Source organism: Ambystoma mexicanum, chromosome 9, assembly GCF_040938575.1.
Source record: "Ambystoma mexicanum isolate Mex_15411 chromosome 9, UKY_AmexF1_1, whole genome shotgun sequence".
Classification (NCBI taxonomy): domain Eukaryota; kingdom Metazoa; phylum Chordata; class Amphibia; order Caudata; family Ambystomatidae; genus Ambystoma; species Ambystoma mexicanum.
Window position 1 is genome coordinate 464,494,597 of NC_090931.1, and position 17,100 is coordinate 464,511,696.

The window sequence follows — 17,100 nt, forward strand, 5'->3', positions numbered from 1 at the left end:
AAAACACATTACAATTTGTTTTGGGTAGGTATGGGGGGGCCACTGAACCACCATGGATGCTATTAGTGGAAAGGGGGTGGCCCTCTCCCTCCCACCCCAAATAGATGGGGGGCAGATTGCTAGATTGGGGTTATCAGTGGGTTAGCCTTTTCCCTTTGCGTCCAGGTAGGTGCACCCACATATATGAGGTACCGTTTTCGTCGGGACACCTCTGGGAACATGGGAAGGTAGGACATCTGTTGTTGGTGGCGTGTTTCGGTGGGTGGGCAGAGGGAAATGTCTCTGAAATTTGGTGGAAAAAAACACAATCAGACATTTCACTCTGGACACCCACTGAAACACGCCGCCAACAACACATCTCCTACCATCCTGCGTTCCCACAGGTGTCCCAACAAAAACGGTACCTCACATGTGTGGGTGCACCTACCTGGGCGCAAAGGGAAAAGGCTAACCCACTGGTAACCCCAAGCCTTTCGGCAGAGCAGATTTTTCTCATGTGGACAACATACAGATTTGGGCCTATGGTGTGGAAGCCACCAAGGAAAACAGGGAACCTCATGCCTTTCCGAAAAGAGGACACCCGTGGGAATCCATTTGCGCGAATCGCCCCAGAATTTGTTACCCACAATCCCCGGCAAAGTCTGAAACGTTATGACCACCTACATTTGGGGAAAAAAGGGGCCAAATTTGGGCAAGATATCTTATGTAACAAAAAGGTTACAAGGGATTGAATGGCGACATACCGAAATCACCAAAAAAGGCCTTGGCAGAAATACCCATGGCAGTTAAGGGGTTAAGACGGTAAAGCCCCAGAAGAGATATAATTTGTAAGGTAGCTCAGTGAGTCTAAATGCAGATTGTGCTCAGGAATATGTAACACCTGTGTTCAACACCTGGCTTAATCATCCGGTGGGATAATATGCGGAGTGAATGCATTCAGCTTCCGATGCAGCACAGTATTTTCCAGGTCAATTGGTTCAGAAAAAGTGGTGGAAAACACCTTTACTGTCGCTTTTTCTAATTGGTTGGATTTTCATGCATTTTCTGGTTGGAGTTCGGGAGCCGAGTGGACACACCAGGACCCCCTGTATTTCCCGCTCATTCTCATGCTGGAAATAAGGAAAAGGATTCCTCTGGGATCTCCTTGGAAATTAAACCTGGTAAAAGCGAGTCTAGAGGAAGCCATTGTCAATTCCGCCAGCAATCGCTATTGCGCGAGGTATTTACACTCTTCCAGAGTCGAAAAGCAATGTGATTTCACCTGCCTTTGTACGCTAAAATCTTCCATTTTACGGCTGAAAAGTAAAAACTTGCGCAATGGAAGTGGTCCACTCCATGCAGTTTACTTTGTGCCTTAATGCTTGTGGGTTTTGCTTGATGCTACACATGTAATAAATAAATAAATAAATACATTTAACATGACCCCAGATAAATGGCAATTCGTGATCAGAATGAGTGAGCATGGCATGTCGCTGGTAAGAGGGTGTTCTGTGCTTCTTGAGTGCACTGGCAAATGCCCTTAATTGCCATCTCACATTAAACGGGTGCTTAAACCCATCAGTGTGGATTGCACAATAATAAGTCGACAGAGGTATTTCAAATGGCCAATTTAGCTCTTTGGGTGACATTGTCAAAGTGGGAGAATGTTGCCCAGAATGTGCCACTTTCTCTGTGAAATCTGAATTGTGCCCACCCCGAGGAAGAAGTGTGAAAAACCCACACCATGCCCTGCTCTTTCTGTGTGTCTTCCCCACAGGGCGACAGATGCCGACTCAGACATGGGTAAGTCTCAGGTGGCAAGCCTGTACCCTAGTTAATGTGGCAAAGGCAATATGTGTTCTCGCATTTCTTCATCCACTGAATTACTGTTAGAAATAAAACCAACAGTTGTGTCTCTTGTGTAGGCATTATGAAGGCAGTTGCCCGCCTCGGGCATGATATGCCCATGTTCTTCCAAAATTGGCTAGCTGTTGTCCTCTTATGGCCAGGTAGAACCATTATGGCAGTGACTGGCAAATGCCTTTCCCCAGCAGAGAGTAAAGCGGAAATAAGAGGCCAATTCAAGACACGGAACAAATAGCAGTTAGGACAGACTGCAGCTGCCATTGCTGTGTTAGGGAGAATATGTTGAGTGTTCAAGCAAGGAGGTATGTATTAAGCAAGCAAACAGTGAGATAAAGGAGAGGCAAAGAACGGCCAGAGGGGCTCTTTGAATAGTGTAACAGGGCAGAGGACCCATGCTGTGCCGTCCCAGTAACATATGAGAGAATCAAATGGATCAGGCTTTGCAGCAAATGCTAAACGAGAAAGGCACATAGTCCAGCTCTGCATTCAGAATAATAAAGGCAACGAAAGGCTAGGCTCTAAAGCCAGCATGAGATGGAATAAGAGGGACCAGACTCATCGTGAGAGGCTGGCCCGGCCCTCACAGGAGCGCTAGAGGGGCAGCCCACATAGCGGGCTGCCCCTCTGGCCACCCCCTTGGGTCCACATACACCCCACCTACTAGGCATCCCCCGGGTCCGACTCATCCGGCCACGGACCTGGCGAGTGCTTATAAGGAGGTGGGCTTGCGATCGCTCATCCTCCTTGTTTGTTGTACCCCCACGCCCCGGAGGACAGTCAAAGCATAAACATCACACACCTGTTCCCTCTACTCCAATAACAGGGCTTAGTCAGAGGTACAAGCAAGTTTTCCTCTTTCTTTGAAACCCCCATCCTTCCATTACAAGAGACAAACACATCTCCTTGCCCCACACAAAAAAAGTAGCAACTTGCAGTTGGTAGAAAAGGCTGCAACTGCTTTATTTGGCAGGAATCCACTTACAGGTGATCTGCCTCTTAACAAGATGGTGTACTAGCTGTGGCGCACTGGAAGTCATTGTTATTTCCTCTCTTTTACCATGAGCTCATAGATGACAAATCCAAAAATGCAACATATAAAGACATGTTCTTTGCTGCTGCATCCTTTCATTTTCTTCTGTTTTCTTTTCTTCTTTTCTCTTGTTTTATACAGTGATGATATTTGTAATTTAATACGTACTGCTATTTTAATTTTAATGTTGTGAAAAGTCGAGTTCTTTGACTAAAACACAATAAATAAATTAAAAAAGCAAAGTCCCCAAGGTGTCCCCTGTACCCCCCAGATTTTGTGTATCTCCTACGCCCCTGAAAAGTCAACTGTTCTTATTGCCAATGCCACATTGGAGCACTTTGCATCTTGTTAATGGTCTGGGTTTACTTTCCTGCCCAGCCCTGTTTATCATTAGTCAAAAAGTGAACACCATGCTGCTTGGTGTTCGTGGTTCAATTTCTAGGGGCTTTACCTCAGCCCTTTTTGAGTTGGCAGTTTTATTTCTAATCTCCTGTCTTCGCTTCCGGCCGCTCTGCCTGCTCGTCTCGCTGTCACCTGGGGCTGGGAGGACGACACCAGCACTTCTCTGCTGCGTTTCCTTTTGTCGCAGTGCACACCACTCAGTAAAGTGTTTGAGGGAAGGGCTCTCCTTCCACGTTCTTCCACCTTCCACTAGAGTTGCCATCCGGTCAGATATGATACTGGCTTACTTGGACTTCTTAATCGCCCGATGTAGTACCGTGTAATTACGGTACGGTGGCTGGCTCCAGTGATTTAACTTGTGTCTGTGTTTTCTTCTTTGTGGATGCCTTTCCTTCTGGTTCTCCGTTCCTTCGGTAGTCAGAAGCTGAGTGAACACTCCTCAGTTCGCTTGTAAATTCTTCTACATCTCTCTCCACTCTCACTACTTCTACTACTTCTCCATATGCTGGTGCTACATCTTCCTATATCCCGTCCTTCATCCATTTTTATTGTGCATCTGGTTTTGCCAAGTTTTTCAGAGGGTTGAATCAGTCCCCCCAAGCAAAAATGAGAAACATTTTCAGGGTAATTCATAGAATTTCGCACAAAAGTGGCACATGCGGCTGGTGCACAGTGTCCCTGTGCGATACACTGCGCCAGCCGCGTGTGATAAAATCCATTTAATCGCACCGCGTATTCATGGATTTTAGCCTCCAAAACCATCCGTGGCGCAGAGTGGCGCAGCGACCCTACAGCAGCGCCAGTTACGCCCCCAAGAACGCCCTTGCGCAAGGAAAAGCCATCAAAATCCCCAATTCATCGCAAATGTCTGCGCTAACCCTGGACCAGTTCATAGGGCTGCCAAACAGCAAACGCCAAGCGGGGAACGTGTATTTCAGGGGTTCGCGGGAAGTTTCACACGCGATTGTCCTGGGTACGTGTATATCAGGGGTGCGCGTGAAGTAACACACGCGATTCCATCAGGGCACATGTATTTCAGGGGTGCGCAGGAAGTTCCACACGCGATTGTCCTGGGTACGTGTGTTCCAGGGATGCGCGGGAAGTTTCACACGCAAATCCAGCACGGTATGTGTATTTCAGGGGTGCGTGGGAATTTCCACACGCGTTTGTCCTGGGTTCGTGTATTCCAGGGGTGCGCGGGAAGTATCACACGCAAATTCAGCACGGTACGTGTATTTCAGGGGTGCGCAGGAAGTGTCACACGCAATTCCATCAGGACACGTGTATTCCAGGGGTGCGCGGGAAGTATCACACACAAATCCAGCAGGGTACGTGTATTTCAGGGGTGCGCGGGGAGTACTACATGTGAATTGGCAGTGTGGGTCCTCCCAGGTGTTCCCTCTACACCCTCCACGGCCCCTGCAGGCAGCCCACACCACAGGGGACTACCCTGCACCCCTGCTCATGTCCCGCAGGCAGCCCATCCACCATGGGCATGCCCCCCATCCCAGCCACATGTCACCTTGCACTACTGATCAACAACGCATGTCTCCCAGCACCCTGACCCCCCAGCATCCAGGGGCACCCTCCACCAGGCCCCCACTCATGTCTCCCAGCACCCACACCCCCGCAGTGCACGGCACCCTCCACCATGCCCCCAGTCATGTATCCCAGCACCCCCACTCTCCCGCAGTGCACGGCACCCTCCACCAGGCCCCCACTCATGGCTCCCAGCACCCCCACACCCCAGCACTGTGGGGCACCTGCCAGCAGGCCCCCACTCATGTCCAACTCATGTCCCTCTGCACCCCCATCCCCCACGCAGTGCACGGGACCCTCCACCAGGCCCCCACTCATGTCTCCCAGCACCCCCACCCCCCAGCACTGTGGGGCACCTGCCAGCAGGCCCCCATTCATGTCCAACTCATGTCCCTCTGCACCCCCACCCCCCAGCATCCAGGGGCACCCTCCACCATGCCCCCACTCATGTCCCTCTGCACCCCCACCCCCCAGCATCCAGGGGCACCCTCCACCAGGCCCCCACTCATGTCTCCCAGCACCCCCACCCCCCCACAGTGCAGGGCACCCTCCACCAGGCCCCCACGTATGTCTCCCAACACCCCCACCCCCCAGCACTGTGGGGCACCTGCCAGCAGGCCCCCACTCATGTCCAACTCATGTCCCTCTACACCCCCACCCCCCATGCAGTGCACGGCACCCTCCACCAGGCCCCCACTCATGTCTCCCAGCACCCCCACCCCCCAGCACTGTGGGGCACCTGCCAGCAGGCCCCCACTCATGTCCAACTCATGTCCCTCTGCACCCTCACCCCCCAGCATCCAGGGGCACCCTCCACCATGCCCCCACTCATGTCCCTCTGCACCCCCACCCCCCAGCATCCAGGGGCACCCTCCACCAGGCCCCCATTCATGTCTCCCAGCACCCCCACCCCACGCAGTGCAGGGCACCCTCCACCAGGCCCCCACTCATGTCTTCAAGCACCCCCACCCCCCAGCACTGTGGGGCACCTGCCAGCAGGCCCCCACTCATGTCCAACTCATGTCCCTCTGCACCCCCACCCCCCCGAAGTGCACGGCACCCTCCACCAGGACCCCACTCTTGTCTCCCAGCACCCCCACCCCCCAGCACTGTGGGGCACCTGCCAGCAGGCTCCCACTCATGTCCAACTCATGTCCCTCTGCACCCCCAACCCCCAGCATCCAGGGGCACCCTCCACCATGCCCCAACTCATGTCCCTCTGCACCCCCACCCCCCAGCATCCAGGGGCACCCTCCACCAGGCCCCCACTCATGTCTCCCAGCACCCCCACCCCCCGCAGTGCACGGCACCCTCCACCAGGCCCCCACTCATGTCTCCCAGCACCTCCACCCCCCAGCACTGTGGGGCACCTGCCAGCAGGCCCCCACTCATGTCCAACTCATGTCCCTCTGCACCCCCACCCCCCAGCATCCAGGGGCACCCTCCACCAGGCCCCCACTCATGTCTCCCAGCACCCCCACCCCCCAGCACTGTGGGGCACCTGCCAGCAGGCCCCCAATCATGTTCAACTCATGTCCCTCTGCACCCCCACCCCCCAGCATCCAGGGGCACCCTCCACCAGGCCCCCACTCATGTCTCCCAGAACCCCCACCCCCCGCAGTGCACGGCACCCTCCACCATGCCCCCACTCATGTCTCCCAGCACCCACACCCACCCGCAGTGCAGGGCACCCTCCACCATGCCCCCACTCATGTCTCCCAGCACCCCTCATCCCCCAGCAGTGCAGGGGCACCCTCCACCAGGCCCCCACTCATATCTCCCAGCACCCTCACCCCCCAGCACTGTGGGGCACCTGCCAGCAGGCCGCCACTCATGTCCAACTCATGTCCCTCTGCACCCCCACCTCCCAGCATCCAGGGGCACCCTCCATCATGCCCCAACTCATGTCCCTCTGCACCCCCACCCCCCAGCACCCAGGGGCACCCTCCACCAGGCCCCCACTCATGTCTCCCAGCACCCCCACCTCCCGCAGTGCAGGGCACCCTCCACCAGGCCCCCACTCATGTCTCCCAGTACCCCCACCCCCCAGCACTGTGGGGCACCTGCCAGCAGGCCCCCACTCATGTTCAACTCATGTCCCTCTACACCCCCACCCCCCAGCATCCAGGGGCACCCTCCACCAGGCCCTCACTCATGTCTCCCAGCACCCCCACCCCCCTGCAGTGCACGGCACCCTCCACCATGCCCCCACACATGTCTCCCAGCACCTCCACCCCCCAGCACTGTGGGGCACCTGCCAGCAGGCCCCCACTCATGTCCAACTCATGTCCCTCTGCACCCCCACCCCCCAGCATCCAGGGGCACCCTCCACCAGGCCCCCACTCATGTCTCCCAGCACCCCCACCCCCCGCAGTGCAGGGCACCCTCCACCAGGCCCCCACTCATGTCTCCCAGCACCTCCACCCCCCAGCACTGTGGGGCACCTGCCAGCAGGCCCCCACTCATGTCCAACTCATGTCCCTCTGCACCCCCACCCCCCAGCATCCAGGGGCACCCTCCACCAGGCCCCCACTCATGTCTCCCAGCACCCCCACCCCCCAGCACTGTGGGGCACCTGCCAGCAGGCCCCCAATCATGTTCAACTCATGTCCCTCTGCACCCCCACCCCCCAGCATCCAGGGGCACCCTCCACCAGGCCCCCACTCATGTCTCCCAGAACCCCCACCCCCCGCAGTGCACGGCACCCTCCACCATGCCCCCACTCATGTCTCCCAGCACCCACACCCACCCGCAGTGCAGGGCACCCTCCACCATGCCCCCACTCATGTCTCCCAGCACCCCTCATCCCCCAGCAGTGCAGGGGCACCCTCCACCAGGCCCCCACTCATATCTCCCAGCACCCTCACCCCCCAGCACTGTGGGGCACCTGCCAGCAGGCCGCCACTCATGTCCAACTCATGTCCCTCTGCACCCCCACCTCCCAGCATCCAGGGGCACCCTCCATCATGCCCCAACTCATGTCCCTCTGCACCCCCACCCCCCACCCCCCAGGGGCACCCTCCACCAGGCCCCCACTCATGTCTCCCAGCACCCCCACCCCCCGCAGTGCAGGGCACCCTCCACCAGGCCCCCACTCATGTCTCCCAGTACCCCCACCCCCCAGCACTGTGGGGCACCTGCCAGCAGGCCCCCACTCATGTTCAACTCATGTCCCTCTACACCCCCACCCCCCAGCATCCAGGGGCACCCTCCACCAGGCCCTCACTCATGTCTCCCAGCACCCCCACCCCCCTGCAGTGCACGGCACCCTCCACCATGCCCCCACACATGTCTCCCAGCACCCCCACCCCCCAGCACTGTGGGGCACCTGCCAGCAGGCCCCCACTCATGTCCAACTCATGTCCCTCTGCACCCCCAACCCCCAGCATCCGGGGGCACCCTCCACCATGCCCCCACTCGTCCCTCTGCACCCCCACCCCCCAGCATCCAGGGGCACCCTCCACCAGGCCCCCACTCATGTCCATCTCATGTCCCCCTGCACCCCCACCCCCCCCAGCAGTGCAGGGGCACCCTCCACCAGCCCCCACTCATGTCCAACTCATGTCCCTCTGCACCCCCACCCCTCAGCATCAAGGGGAACCCTCCACCATGCCCCCACTCATGTCCCTCTGCACCCCCACCCCCCAGCATCCAGGGGCACCCTCCACCAGGCCCCCACTCATGTCTCCCAGCACCCCCACCCCCCAGCACTGTGGGGCACCTGCCAGCAGGCCCCCACTCATGTCCAACTCATGTCCCTCTACACCCCCACCCCCCAGCATCCAGGGGCACCTTCCACCAGGCCCTCACTCATGTCTCCCAGCACCCCCACCCCCCTGCAGTGCACGGCACCCTCCACCATGCCCCCACTCATGTCTCCCAGCACCCCCACCCCCCAGCACTGTGGGGCACCTGCCAGCAGGCCCCCACTCATGTTCAACTCATGTCCCTCTACACCCCCACCCCCCAGCATCCAGGGGCACCCTCCACCAGGCCCTCACTCATGTCTCCCAGCACCCCCACCCCCCTGCAGTGCACGGCACCCTCCACCATGCCCCCACACATGTCTCCCAGCACCCCCACCCCCCACAGTGCAGGGCACCCTCCCTCATGCCCCCACTCATGTCTCCCAGCACCCCCACCCCCCAGCACTGTGGGGCACCTGCCAGCAGGCCCCCACTCATGTCCAACTCATGTCCCTCTGCACCCCCAACCCCCAGCATCCGGGGGCACCCTCCACCATGCCCCCACTCGTCCCTCTGCACCCCCACCCCCCAGCATCCAGGGGCACCCTCCACCAGGCCCCCACTCATGTCCATCTCATGTCCCCCTGCACCCCCACCCCCCCCAGCAGTGCAGGGGCACCCTCCACCAGCCCCCACTCATGTCCAACTCATGTCCCTCTGCACCCCCACCCCTCAGCATCAAGGGGCACCCTCCACCATGCCCCCACTCATGTCCCTCTGCACCCCCACCCCCCAGCATCCAGGGGCACCCTCCACCAGGCCCCCACTCATGTCTCCCAGCACCCCCACCCCCCAGCACTGTGGGGCACCTGCCAGCAGGCCCCCACTCATGTCCAACTCATGTTCCTCTACACCCCCACCCCCCAGCATCCAGGGGCACCTTCCACCAGGCCCTCACTCATGTCTCCCAGCACCCCCACCCCCCTGCAGTGCACGGCACCCTCCACCATGCCCCCACTCATGTCTCCCAGCACCCCCACCCCCGACAGTGCAGGGCACCCTCCCTCATGCCCCCACTCATGTCTCCCAGCACCCCCACCCCCCAGCACTGTGGGGCACCTGCCAGCAGGCCCCCACTCATGTCCAACTCATGTCCCTCTGCACCCCCAACCCCCAGCATCCGGGGGCACCCTCCACCATGCCCCCACTCATGTCCCTCTGCACCCCCACCCCCCAGCATCCAGGGGCACCCTCCACCAGGCCCCCACTCATGTCCATCTCATGTCCCCCTGCACCCCCACCCCCCCAGCAGTGCAGGGGCACCCTCCACCAGCCCCCGCTCATGTCCAACTCATGTCCCTCTGCACCCCCACCCCTCAGCATCAAGGGGCACCCTCCACCATGCCCCCACTCATGTCCCTCTGCACCCCCACCCCCCAGCATCCAGGGGCACCCTCCACCAGGCCCCCACTCATGTCTCCCAGCACCCCCACCCCCGCAGTGCAGGGCACCCTCCACCATGCCCCCACTCATGTCTCCCAGCACCCCCACTCCCCAGCAGTGCAGGGGCACCCTCCACCAGGCCCCCACTCATGTCTCCCAGCACCCCCACTCCCAGCAGTGCAGGGGCACCCTCCACCAGGCCCCCACTCATGTCTCCCAGCACCCCCACCCCCCAGCACTGTGGGGCACCTGCCAGCAGGCCCCCACTCATGTCCAACTCATGTCCCTCTGCACCCCCACACCCCAGCATCCAGGGGCACCCTCCGCCAGGCCCCCACTCATGTCTCCCAGCACCCCCACCCCCCAGCACTGTGGGGCACCTGCCAGCAGGCCCCCACTCATGTCCAACTCATGTCCCTCTGCACCCCCACCCCCCAGCAGTGCAGGGGCACCCTCCACCAGGACCCCACTCATGTCCCCCAGCCACCACGTCATCAGAATCTAGATCCCTGGCCCTTATGGGCTGCCTACACATGCCAAACACCCACCCAAGTATTGCATCCACCCACTTAGAAATGCCAATTACATGATACAACCCCAATGGCAAGTATGTAAATGAACACATGTCCCTCACATACACACAATGGGTGTCAGTGAATGTCAAAACACATATCATGACATGCATGAAACCAATGAGATGCTACTACAAATTAAAGTTTGATGAAGAAAATGTATTAAAAGCAACATAAATGGAATAAAAAATAAACAAACGACAATGGGAATTAAAAACAAAAAGTACCATGTCTGTAAAATAATGTAAAACCACAAATCATAATCCAAAGGAAAGGTGTCCAAAGTCACAGTTCAAAAAAGTAAATCCAAAGGAAAATCAAAACCGAAAACCATTGCGCCATGGGTAAATTCCAAATTAAAAAATAAAATCCAACAGTCAACTTTATACAGCTTAACCAACCCAGGGTCCATGATCCCAACAGAAGAAATGAAACCTATCTACTAATACTACCTAATTTAAAAAGAAAATACAAAAAAGTGGTCCATTGTCCAAAAGGTCCCAAAAAAAACAGAAAAACCAAAGGAAACCTAACACTAACTACATAACTATTTACAAGGGCAGCGGGCTAGTCCGACGGCTCACTTCGGATGTTCCGGGCCAGGGCATCATCGAACTCCTGCTCAATGTCCCGGAGGCGGTCCTCCTCCATGGCCCCGAGGGTCCGCAGGGCCGACGACATGTTCTCCTCCATCTCCCTGCGGATTGCCTCGAGGCACTCGGCCAACCTCAAGGCCCTCCGCATGGAGTTCTCCGCCCTGACCATCATGAGCCGTGCCTCTTCCGCCCGCTGCCGCTCCGCATCTATGGCGTGGCCCTACCGCTGCCACACGGAAGACACTTCCCGTCCGGCGTCCTCCTGCCCTCCGGCCGATGCCTGCCCCTCCGATGTCGAAGGCCCCGAGCCATCATGGCTCCCACCTCGTTGCTGCTGCTGTGCCTGTGCCCGTGCCCTGGCTCCTGCTGCCTGCACATCCTTCACCAGCTGGGGTGCAGTCATTGATGTGGCCACCCCTGCTGGACGTCCGACTCCCGACTGTGGCAGGGATGTGTCCTCCACCAGCCTGGCCGCACCATCAGAGGCAGCTCCACAGGGCACACAGGTGACAAATGGTTGGAAAGATGGCACGGCGGACGACTGGCGCATAAGGTGTTCAGTTGAGGAGGGGGTTGGAACAAGCTCCAGCAAACGGAGGAATCCGGCCTGGGTGACCTGTCCCAGTAGGCCGACGCGGTCAACGAGCCATTCGAGATGACGTGCAGTCTCCTCATGAAAAGACTGCAGGTCACCTTGCATGGCCCGTTGACGCAACGCCACACCAGTAAGGACAGGCTCAACCCGTACCTGGATAGCCACGTCCGCAGGCAGAGGAAGGCCAGTTGTTGTAAGCTCATCCCCTGCCTGAAACGGGTCTGGACGTAGGCATCCCTGCTGGTGCAAGATGATGCAGTGACAGGATCAGGGACAGGATTGCACACAGTCACCTCCGCGGCGGCCTGTGCTGCCACCTGTCCCTGGTCCTGCACTGCACCACTAGCACCAGTGGAATCCCCACCGCCAGACCCCGTCTCTGTCACTTGCACGGCCTCCTCCTCCACCAAACCCCCCACCAACCTGGATGACTCCGTGCCATCTTCCCCCGTTGGGCCCTGTGGGGTCCCAGCTGCCCCTTCTGCTGCCGAGGAGTCCAACTCCGACCTCCGCCTCTTGGACCTCCCCAGGGCAGCTGCGGCCTGGGACGTGGCACCGGACTCCTCACTCCCAGACGAGATGACAACCTGGGAGGGGAGCCGGGCCTTGCGTCTCCGGCTGGCGGTGCGATCCCCGCCGCTGTGCTCCACAGCAACTTCTCCGCCCTCTTCATCAGTTGACGCTGCAGACAGGGAGAAATAAAACACAGGCATCAGGGCACTGTACAATGGACACATACACACATGACAGTTGTACATGAGTGGCATTGGCAAACCTCAGACATGGCATCACAATCGCGAGCACACATGTCATTTCAACTCGCACACATGAGCCATACCACAGCCATATCGCAACAGCCAGCACCATCCATACACATACAACTGCATGAGCAGGCAAAGGTGACACAGACATCACATGCAATGCAGGGAGTGCACTACACATGCACACACACCACCACACCTGCATGCATGTGTACACCTTTGCCAACTGTCGCAGTGTTCAGAATGGCATCCATGTCACATCTGCCAATCAGGCTTCCACATCCCCCTGTCACATGCATCTATGCTGCATCAATGTTGCACCCTTGTCAAATACACACACATGCACATGTACACACTGCTGATACATGCAGCTGAAACCAACATCATGTGTGACATCACAAGCATGCCTACTTACATACACATTCATCCAAACATGTGTGCCTACACAACTGCATTTGGCATGCAAGCCTACACACACATGCACCATCCATGTCTCACACATGAGAGCCCTTGCATGTGTTAGCCTCACGGCCCTGTACACCCCACCCCATACTTGGCCCCATAAAAACACATGTGCAACCTGCACACTACTGGCACATCAACACACGCACAGCTTACAATGATGATGCATGTACACTTACTGCTCGACTCCAGACGGGTCTGCCTCTCAAGGACCTGGATGTGGAGCGCTGGGGATATGTGTTCCAGGACCCTCATCTGATCGTCCGACAAGTGGCCCCGGCGCCCCTTAGCATCCGCTTCCTTCAAGAGGCGCCGGGCTTGTTGAGGGCCCTGGACCTGAAGTCCTCCCAGCGCTTCTTGACATGATGGAATAGTCGGACTGCCACCCCCTCCGCGTTGATGGCAGTCACGATGTCCGTCCAGATCCGAGTCCGTTGTCGGCACGCAAACTTCCGAAGAGGGCATCATACTGCCCCAGGACTTGCTCCACCAGGACACCAACTTCGGTGGCAGTGAAGCTGGTGCCCCTCTGCCTCTCTGGCCGGGGATTGCCAGTGGTGCCAGATGATGCAGTGCCCGACATGACAACCCCAGAGGCAGGAGTGGGTGGGCAACTGGGTCCTGGGTCTTGTCTGTGGAGCGATGGAATCCCAGTCGGGAGTCTTCGGTTCCAGCAGGGGTGGTCACAGCAACAGCACCCCTGGCTGATGTGCAGGCAGCAAATGGCAGGGAACGTGGGCAGTAGGCAATCAGGCAGCAGCAGAGGGCAGGTGGGAGCGTGCTCGGGGCTCTGGGGGGCAGTAATTCAGCCTTCTGGGCAGAAGCATGGTCTTCCGTGTGCTTACGCGTGGCCAGCTTGATACGGAGTGATTTGGCACGTGAAAATCAAGCACGTCTGCGTGTAATTCGAGGAAAGGGCCTTGGCACGTAAGCGCGTCAGCACACGTACGCAAATTCATTGGCCCAAAGGCCACCAGCGCGTATGCGCGTCAGTGACGTGTGCGCAGGCATTTCCCTGTACACGGGTGCATGTTACACGTCCAATGACTGCACGTCAAAGTGTCAGCTCATGTAATTGGAGGATGGGGCCTTAGCGCGTACATGCGGAAGTGACGCTGGACGTGTGGGCATGTTTAAAAGGTATGTGTAGAATGCCATTTCCTTGTACGTGCTTTTCGTGGAGAGCGAGTGGGTGAAATCTGTACTTCTTGTGGGTTCACATGCGATTTACTTCACGGCGTTCCAAGGTCGTACTCCATGTTACCTCTGACAGCTTTTTCTCTTTTTGTCTTTTTCCTGGGCCTGTTTCCTCAAACAGAGTTCACTTCTCCTGTTGTCCTGTCTCCTCAGACAGCGTACAATTCTTCTTTTGGCAGGGGTGTTGCCAACGCGCGTATTTTTCACGCGATTTTTCCTGGCAGACGGTGAGTCGCGCACGTATTTAACATCTGTGCTTGCCCCGTGTGTTGCCTACCGCTTCAGAGGTCAGTCTAGGCTGCGTGTGACACGCATACGTTCATTTTTGTGTTTCTGGGTGCCACAGCGTAGTGCAGGTTTATTTTTCCACGCACATGGTCTAGGAGGGGTTGCGTACACATTATCTCCCTTTTTTGGGGTGCCTGTGCATTGCGTGACCCATCATCTTCCCCCAGGGGTCACATACAGCCTTGCTAGAGCACTAGGGTATGAATTCCATCTAGTACCCTACCCCTTTGACCCCCAATTGCCCAGGACAATAGTTTACTGCAACTCCCAAAAGCACAACAACATCAATGCCATGGTTGGGAGGCGAGCACGCGGTAAGGGTGGCAAAGGTGGCCGAGCCACAAGAGGTGGCCGTGGTGGATATGGTAGGGGATGTGGCTGGGACTTTCAGGGTGCCCCTAGCCCCCCATGTGTGGGTGACCAGTCAGGGACACCCATGCTCCCCCCGGTTGAGGGTAACGTGGCTGACACATCCTTGCTCAGCCCTTGTTGGACCAGCCCATTGTGGCACCAGACCTGGCACAGGGTGACTCCATGGCTGACTTCCAGGTCAGCAGGTCTAGGCCACGTGTGGCGGTGCACGTTGGTGTCACCAGGCCACGTGGATCAGGGGCAGCTATGTCATCTGCTGCCCTGAGTAGGAAGGGTGGGGAGGCTGCAGGGGCAGCTGCGGCTCCATCCACCCCAGCTCTCAGTCTCCCAGCCAGGACAGTGTCGGTCCCAGTCCATCCTGCTGACGTTCCCCCTGACTACATCACACTTCAGCTAATGTCTGCACCAAGTCCAATGTTGAGTGTTCATTCCCACACTCCTAGTCCACAGTCCACCGGGGCTCCAGCCCCTAGTGTCCAGAACGGCGTAGGACACTCAGAATCCCCACCACCTTCCAAGCGGAAGAGGAAGAGTGCTCGTCCAGTACAGGCTGATGCCCCAGATACGGCTACACAGTCCGGCCCACCAAGGAAGCCCCGCTTCAATCAGGCCGAACTTGATGCACTTGTTGAGTATGTGTCCTCACATGACAGCGAAATGGTGATTACTGCAGGTTGCAAGTGCCCTTGGATTCGTGAGGCGCACAGCTAATGATTGCTACAAGCGCTGGAATGACCTGAAGCGCAGGGCAAAGAAAAAGCTGGCCTCAAGTCATGCCGCAACTCTAGTGACTGGAGGTGGGTCTCCAGCAGAGGACATAGAACTCACTCCACATGAGTATGTTGCTGGGACCTACATCACGGAGGAACAGATCCAAGGCGTGGGAGACCTGCCAGATTACGAGGTATTGTCCGGTGAGTGCACATGCATGTGTGTGTCATCCATGTGCATGGTGTGTGTGTGAGGGCTTCTGATTGAGTGCCAGGTGAGGGTGTGTGTGCCTGAGTGGTTTGGGTCACCCATGTGCTTCATTCAATACATTCTGCACACCAGGATTTGGGTATTGCAGTATCCCTTCTGGCAACAGTAGACATTCAGCCCAACCTCACGCCAGTTGCCCTTGAAGTGTCATCTTGCCACAACATAGTTGCGTATTATTCTGTGTTCATTCAGGTTGATTGTCTGCATTCCACCACTTTCACTAGGCATTTCTCAGTCCTATTGTCACATGTGTGACATGGCTATGGTACATGCCATCTGTGTGATGGCATGTGTCATGTATGTGTATTGGACATGCCAATCACAGGCCAATGTGTGATGGCACTGCTAGCCATCATGCAGAAAATGTGTTCATCTTCCATCTTGGTGTCATCAATGTGTGCCATTTGCCTCCCCTTCATACGCAGTGATGGTGCATGCATGGGAGGGTTATAGTCATGTGGGACATGTGTCAATGAAGTACTGTTTCTGTTGCTTCTCAGCCCTAATTGTGTGCCATGGTGCTAATGCCTGTTCCCATTTCTTTTCTTTCATGTCTTTGCAGGGGATGACGCACTTGATACTGCTGGGGTTGTGGAGATGGTGCAGACCCAGGAGGGGTCTCAGGCCCGACCGGGCACGAGTGAGGGACGTGGTGTGGTGGTGGGTGAGAACCCACACTTGCTGCAGACCATCATCTCAAGGGGTGTCTCTGGGTGCACCTCCCCCGAGCTCTATTCAGGTGTCGATTCGGATGATGAGACCTATGTGCCGTCGCAGGTAAGTGTTTCTGGGAGGGATTCTGTACTGTCCAACCCACCTGCACCAGGCGTAGAACCCTCAATGGGGATGTCAGTGTTGGTAGGTCCGCCTTTGGTGGTTACGGATGCAGGGTCACACTCTGCAACATCTGATCCTGTTCCTGGGCCAGCAGATCAGAGGGGGAATGCAGTCCTGCAGCCTCAGGCAGTGCCGGCACAGCAAGGCGCAGTTCGCCTTGCCCCAGAGAGGTGTGGTGACCGCCGACGCGGTGGCCGTACGCCACCTGGCAATACCACATGGGAGCAATCCATATACGGTATGGCAAACCAACAGGCAGCATCATCTGAGATGATGGCTCAGGCCATGGATAGGGTGGCCACTTCCATTCTCCCCCAAGAAAGGCTGATTGAACAACTACAGCAGGCAACAGACACCATTTGCCAGTCACACTGGGAGGTCATGTTGGCGTCCAACAGGGACAGGCGGGTGGCACTGGAGACTCTGCGGGAAGCCATTTCTATTGAGTCCCAGGGCCACAGAGAAGCCCTGAGGGTGGAACTCCGTCAGCTCAG